Source organism: Littorina saxatilis, linkage group LG8 (assembly GCF_037325665.1).
Source record: "Littorina saxatilis isolate snail1 linkage group LG8, US_GU_Lsax_2.0, whole genome shotgun sequence".
Classification (NCBI taxonomy): Eukaryota; Metazoa; Mollusca; class Gastropoda; order Littorinimorpha; family Littorinidae; genus Littorina; species Littorina saxatilis.
This window is the reverse complement of record NC_090252.1, coordinates 10,338,895-10,345,298: the sequence shown is the minus strand read 5'-3', so window position 1 is coordinate 10,345,298 and position 6,404 is coordinate 10,338,895. Positions and strand designations below refer to the sequence as shown.

Here is a 6,404-nt window from a genome sequence, read left to right as displayed (position 1 = left end):
TTGGGGTCCCTGCCTGTCGGTAAGATAGTCTTGGCGTTGGCGTGGTTGTCTTCCTTGCTCCTTGGCGAGTTGGTCTGCTACTGAAGCACTGCAGCAGATGTATTGATATATTGTGCAGGATGCTCATCAGAATGCTTAGGGGGTTGTCAACCATATCTGCTGTAATAATATGAAGTGCCCGACGCAACTTGTAAGGGTACGCTGGTTTGAGAACAATCGTAAATCCAAGGTCTCTCATGCCCGACGCTCCCAAAAAGGATGCATCACATGTATATCAACGATTGTATGGAACGTTTCAGTCTCATAAAGCTGGATTGTATGATTGCATTGCACTCAAAATGATAACATTATATCACATGTATGTATGATTTACAAATTGTGGAGACTCACCGATGCGATGTAGGTGCATGAGTGTAGAAGCCATGTGTGTGTGTCCGCAGGCCAGAATTTTAAATGGTAATTCAAAACGTTGTTTCAAATTCGGGTATTCACTCAAAAGGGCGAAGTTTGACATCGAGCAGTAGCTACACTCACCTGATTTAAACCATCCAAATGTGTTCTTTGTAGGTTATCTTTAGATCTGGATAAACAAAAACATACCCATAAGACAACTGTAATAATACATTTCAGCCAGATTCAGCGCAATCCAAATGCAGAAAAGCATTCTTAACATTGAACATTGTGGAGAGGTTGTTTGGAACACATTTTTGAGACAACGTTGACTGAACAATTACCTGCCTGTTCAAGTCACACTTGCATATGCCACCAAAATGTATCATGCAATTGCGTGAACGGATTCTTCCATAGGAAGTGCACTGTGTGTGCCAGTAATTGCTGTCTACAATTCACCAATTGTCTGAGGATGTTTTTTGTGTATGCTAGATCCTTCAGATAACCCCTAAAGTAAAAATCATAAGGCTTTCTTAGTCACCAGCAACAGCTTCAAGACGATGGCCACATGCTTCTCCCTTTCACCCAACCGAGAGAAGTCAGCATCCAGATAGACGGAGAGGAAATCCCACAGCAAAACGAGCCAACATACATTGGAGTGGCACTGGATAGAAAGCTGTCATGCAATCCACACATCAACGCCATGGAAAGCAAGTCCGTGAAGAAAATTGCCATCATGAAGAAGCTTGCTCGATGGGGAGCCAACAGCAGAATCCTCAAGCAATTAAGTCTACACAGGAGTACACATCCAATTCATGGTCTACCGCAGCCAGAACCAACAATACCAAATTGAACAAAGTACACAATGCAGGCCTTCGTCTAATCACAGGCGAGACTGACGAGACAGAGTCTCAACCATCTCTCAAAGGCTCTGCAGCGACAGCATGCTAAAACCCTGCCTCAGGGTACAGACAACATTGAACTCCTTCAGGACTACGAAGAGTCTGACGGTGATGACCTGAACATTGCCCTAGACCTACCAGGGATAAGCACCAAGGAAGGACACTCAATAACAGAGATGATGACTCTGACACTCGAAACACCCTGACTGACTGTAGATCTCTGCTCCAGAGCCTGCAAGTAAACAACAGAAGTCAACTGCTGCAAGACATCAGAAGAGAGCTCCAATAACTCAGCGCCAGAACAACCATAGCCCTACAGTGGATACTCTCCAACTGCGGAGTGTATGAAAATTAAGAGGCAGACAGGCTCTTCAAAGTAGGCATCCGTTTGAACCAACCAGACCACCCAGTATCCTACCGTAAAATAAAGACCAGAGTAGAAAAACCGCCTGGGCATCCCCTCAGAAGATGGTAACATCCAACGCCTTACAAGAGCACACAAGGTTATCATCTTCAGGCTTTGGACAGGTCACTGCCGGCTCCTGGCCCACCTGTACAGAATGAAACTCTCCCACACAGATGACTTTCTGCGTGGAAAGGAATTCTGGCCAGAGATGGTGGATCTGAAGGAGAAACTGTGGGGCCCAGCGGAGTTCCTGCAGACTTCATCACATTGACAACCTTGACAGTCTAACATGGCAACAGGAACAAAGAAGAAGAAGAAGAAGAAGAAGAAGAACAACAACAACAACAACAAGAACAAGAGGAAGAACAAGAACAAGAACAAGAACAAGAACAAGAAGAATATCAACAACCAAACACATTTGCACGACTTACTATATAGTGCTTGATTGTTCGCATACATGCTGTCAGATATGTGTTATAACAACAAGCTGCATGTGCAGAACGAAGCGATGAAGCACCTATTATGAAAACGTGTACACTTCACTTCATCTAAACACTAGTTTTGGCTTGATATCAAATGTTACAATGTTACAAGAGGGAAACATTTCTGCTTTGCCCGGACAGTACATGAAATCAGTTGAGTATGTGTGCATTGTTTTTGCTTGACTCTGTACCACCATTCCCCATGCCTTTACCATTATCCCACTTCATCCCAACCCCACACCACCTATGTTTGTTGTATATATTGTGATGCACTATTTTGCAACAATGCCTTTAAACGGAAATTTCTCTCATCTCAACTATTTGTCAATCGTGCTCAGATCTGCTTGTTGTACGTATAAAGTATACGCACAATCACTTGTTGCACAGTAGCTCGACTGTACATACATCCACTATATGACTGTGTGAGGTGCGTGTATGCTAAGAAGATGCATTTTCTCAGAACCTTGTGTTTGGCTTCAGCCCTCGCGTTAATTATTCAAGCTGTCTGCGGCGATGTGCTGTGTAAGTATCTAGTTTTGGTGCTGTGTTTTTGATGTAAAGCGAATGAAGATAATGGCATAGTCTTTTAAATGGGTGAGCAAGATATGTCTACAAAAAGTTATTTCCTAGGATCTATACATCACATCAATTGTTTTCAAAGATTTGTATTACGAATACTTGTCTCGGAAATTCCTGCTTATTAGGATGTAGATTTTAGATTTAAAGACAAGATGTGTCATTTTAAATGTGTCTTTAATTGACGCCAATACACACTTTGACTTAATTTCATCCAAGAAGAAACAGTCAAAGCCATGAATTAAGTGTACTTGAAATGACTGCTCGCAATCTATTTCAATTTTTACAAAAAACCGGCACGTTGTGCGACTTAATCGTATTGTATTGTCATACTTAATTCACGCGCCTGTAGGATCGTTCAGAAAATGTTACAACAAAATGCATCTGCCTTTTTGCTTTCTATGTGCTAGGTTTATTCCCTTTTTTTCTTAAAGGTGCATCGTTTATAACCGAGGCAACGCTGGTTCCTAAAAATGGTGGTTCCACCTTGACCTTTACTGTGGAGAACTCATGTGAAGGTGAGCAGAGCTTCGTCAAGTCGGTCAAAGTGTTTCAAGGCAGCAGCGATCGTTCGCATTTTCCAATTCCCATTTGCAACATTCGCTTTGAAGACGGAGAGTGTTCAAAACCTGTGGGTTGCTCGTGCTTATCCCATTCACTGACAGGGCGCATTGACAACTTCAGGGGAGACGCCTTAACTCTTGTTGGAGAACTGGGAAACGGTTACAAGTTTGAGAAGGTAGTTGCTTTCATTAAAACTGGTGAGTATTCCTCTCTCTCCCTCTCTCTCTCTCTCTCTCTCTCTCTCTCTCTCTCTCTCTCTCTCTCTCTCTCTCTCTCTCTCTCTCTCTCTCTCTCTCTCTCTCTCTTCCTGAATACTTCATACGTATTCACTCCAAGTGCACTCAACTGGGCCCATTAAATAGTTCTACCCATCATACACACACATAAGAACAACAACACAATTGCTCAAAGTGTGCTGAGCTAGAATATAATATACACTGTCAGACAGTGCTAAAAAGAAGAAGAAGGATTAGACGATTGATTGATGATTTATTAATCGATTGATTGATTAACGAATTGGTATACTTATTGATTGACAATTGTTTATTTATTATTTTAATCTATTATCCATTCAATCTGTAGCTTTGCCTAGTACTGTCACTCCTGAACAAGAGCTAGAGCAGGACCCTCCACAAGGGAACAACTCTTTGACCCTGATCGTAGCTGTGTCAGCCAGTATGGTCGTCGTCACTGTCATCGTTGTTCTCGTCGCTCGCTGTATACAGAAGAAAATCAGAGGCATGTAGCAGATAGCAATGTATTGATAGATACAAGATTTGATTGAAGATCTCTTTGTTGTCACAAATTGAAGTTCAAGTGTGTGTCTATTTGTTGTCTGTGTCTCTGATAAGTAATTGTTTTCTACAATGACAGTCAATGAAGGTTGCATATACGAGGACAATGTCTGCATTGGAGAACCATCATTGTAAACAATAATCCTTCGATTTCCTTGTCATGTTGATGTTTGCTTTTGTTGTCTTTTGAAAAATCGTGGTTTGACAAAGACGAATGTTGAAGTGTTGATCACCCAAGGAGCTGAATTTCTTAGATGAATGTGTTAATTTGTACAAAGTAGATTGTTTGTGATTGCACGAATTAATTCGTGTGCAGTAAATAATCAGTTTCTTTCATCATCCTTACAGCTATAATGTTGTCAGTTGTTTCATCAGTTTTACGTCGTCAGCCCCCAACCCACACTCCTTCACTGCCATTATGTTTAAACTAAACAGAGCGACGCTCCATACCACGATCACGAGGATATCCAGGGAGGTCTTTACCGCTACGACCCATGTCGCCCGAGGGTGAGAAACTCAATCAACGGTGGCAGAGCAGGCAATCTTCCAAAACACACAGCAATCACAGCTACGATGAAGTGGTCGACGTTCCGGGCAGCATCAATGAAGCTGGTACAAAATACATATTATCAACAATTGTATTTCAAAAGCAGAACAATGGTGACTGTGTGGGAGAGCGAAAAATAAGAATTAAAAAACCCACAGTATTCACGTCTTGATTAAGCTTAAGACAATACAACTCACAATGATCGTCGTTTCGATCGTAGGGTCTTCCTCCGGAACACAAAACACAGAAAAAAAAAGCGGATACAGAATGATCGAAACGTCAAACATTGTTATTTGTATCGGCTTCGTTAACACCTGCGTACAGTATGTGTTTGGTCTGTTCTATTGTAATTCAGTCAGGCTGGGTTTAGAATGCAACATAGTATGTGATAAGTCAGATTACAAGTGTTCAATTCTGATAAACACCAGCATTCCGAGCATTGAACACCTGTTGGTGAGGCACATTGATACACATTTAACTAGTATATTTTAGCTATGAAGGTCACACAGGCTGCAAAACACCGAGACCGTAATGCATGCGAAGAGATGACGTTGATAGCGTGACGTAAACTGATGTATGAATTACTTCGGGCAACCTGAGTCAATTCCAAAAACGGTTTGTTCTGAGGAGAAAAAAAAGAGCTTTTTATAGATCAAAAAAGAAAAAAAGAGAATGAATTATGCGGAAGCAGACAGGATGGAATTGCGGAATGGTATATGCATTGTATTCTTAGATTACAAGAAATATGTGCATAGTAGAGTTACAGAGACAAACAAGGGAGTTCATGGGATATACCAATAGGTCACACACTCGGGGTCCTGGATAGCTGGCATATTTTCCCGAGATTCAATTTTCAGGTATTCAAAAGTCAAATGTAAGGGGCTTACTGTCCGTCAGGTCTAAGTGCCTATGTTGGACATGAGTTGGTTTATACGATTTGTTTGTTTGTTTGCTTAACGCCCAGCCGACCACGAAGGGCCATAATATCAGGGCGGTGCTGCTTTGACATATAACGTGCGCCACACACAAGACAGAAGTCGCAACACAGGCTTCATGTCTCACCCAGTCACATTATTCTGACACCGGACCAACCAGTCCTAGCACTAACCCCATAATGCCAGACGCCAGGCGGAGCAGCCACTAGATTGCCAATTTTAAAGTCTTAGGTATGACCCGGCCGGGGTTCGAACCCACGACCTCCCGATCACCGGGCGGACGCCTTACCACTAGGCCGACCGTGCCGGTGTTCAGGTATTCCCGAGGCAACGAGGCTATATAGGTAACCATGGAATACGCTTCGGTAACCATTGACTACGCAGTATATACACTTAGTCTACTCAGGCAACAGAGACACAGGAGATGGTCATATGTTATATACGTTCCTTTCAGTGCAAGCGTTGTAACTGGGTAAGTTAATGAACAAAAGGATGTTATTATTTACAAATGCAAAGTTGATTTATTTTTTGTTGCAGGTGCTTTGCAAGATCATTGTACAGCATATACACAATCCAAAGGGGATAATTATTATCTTCAAGCGGTAAATACTGCATCAGATGAACGCCGTGTTCACCACAAACAGGGACATACACTAAGACAATGCCATACACAATTCGATGATGATGGTTACATCCTTCCCATCACTCCTCTTAGTAATAAAAGTAACAGAACGTGCACCAAGAAAGATGCTGCTGGCCAAACCATCCCATGAAAACTCTCTCAAAATCAAGAAAGTTACACCTGGTT

At 42.1% G+C, this 6,404-nt stretch overlaps 1 protein-coding gene across 1 annotated transcript in view; it reads left to right on the top strand.

Moving 5' to 3' along the window:
* Positions 1–6,404, top strand: part of LOC138972755 (hexokinase type 2-like) — a 289,080-nt gene that overhangs the window by 176,570 nt on the left and 106,106 nt on the right. The gene's annotated exons all lie outside the window — the stretch shown is intronic.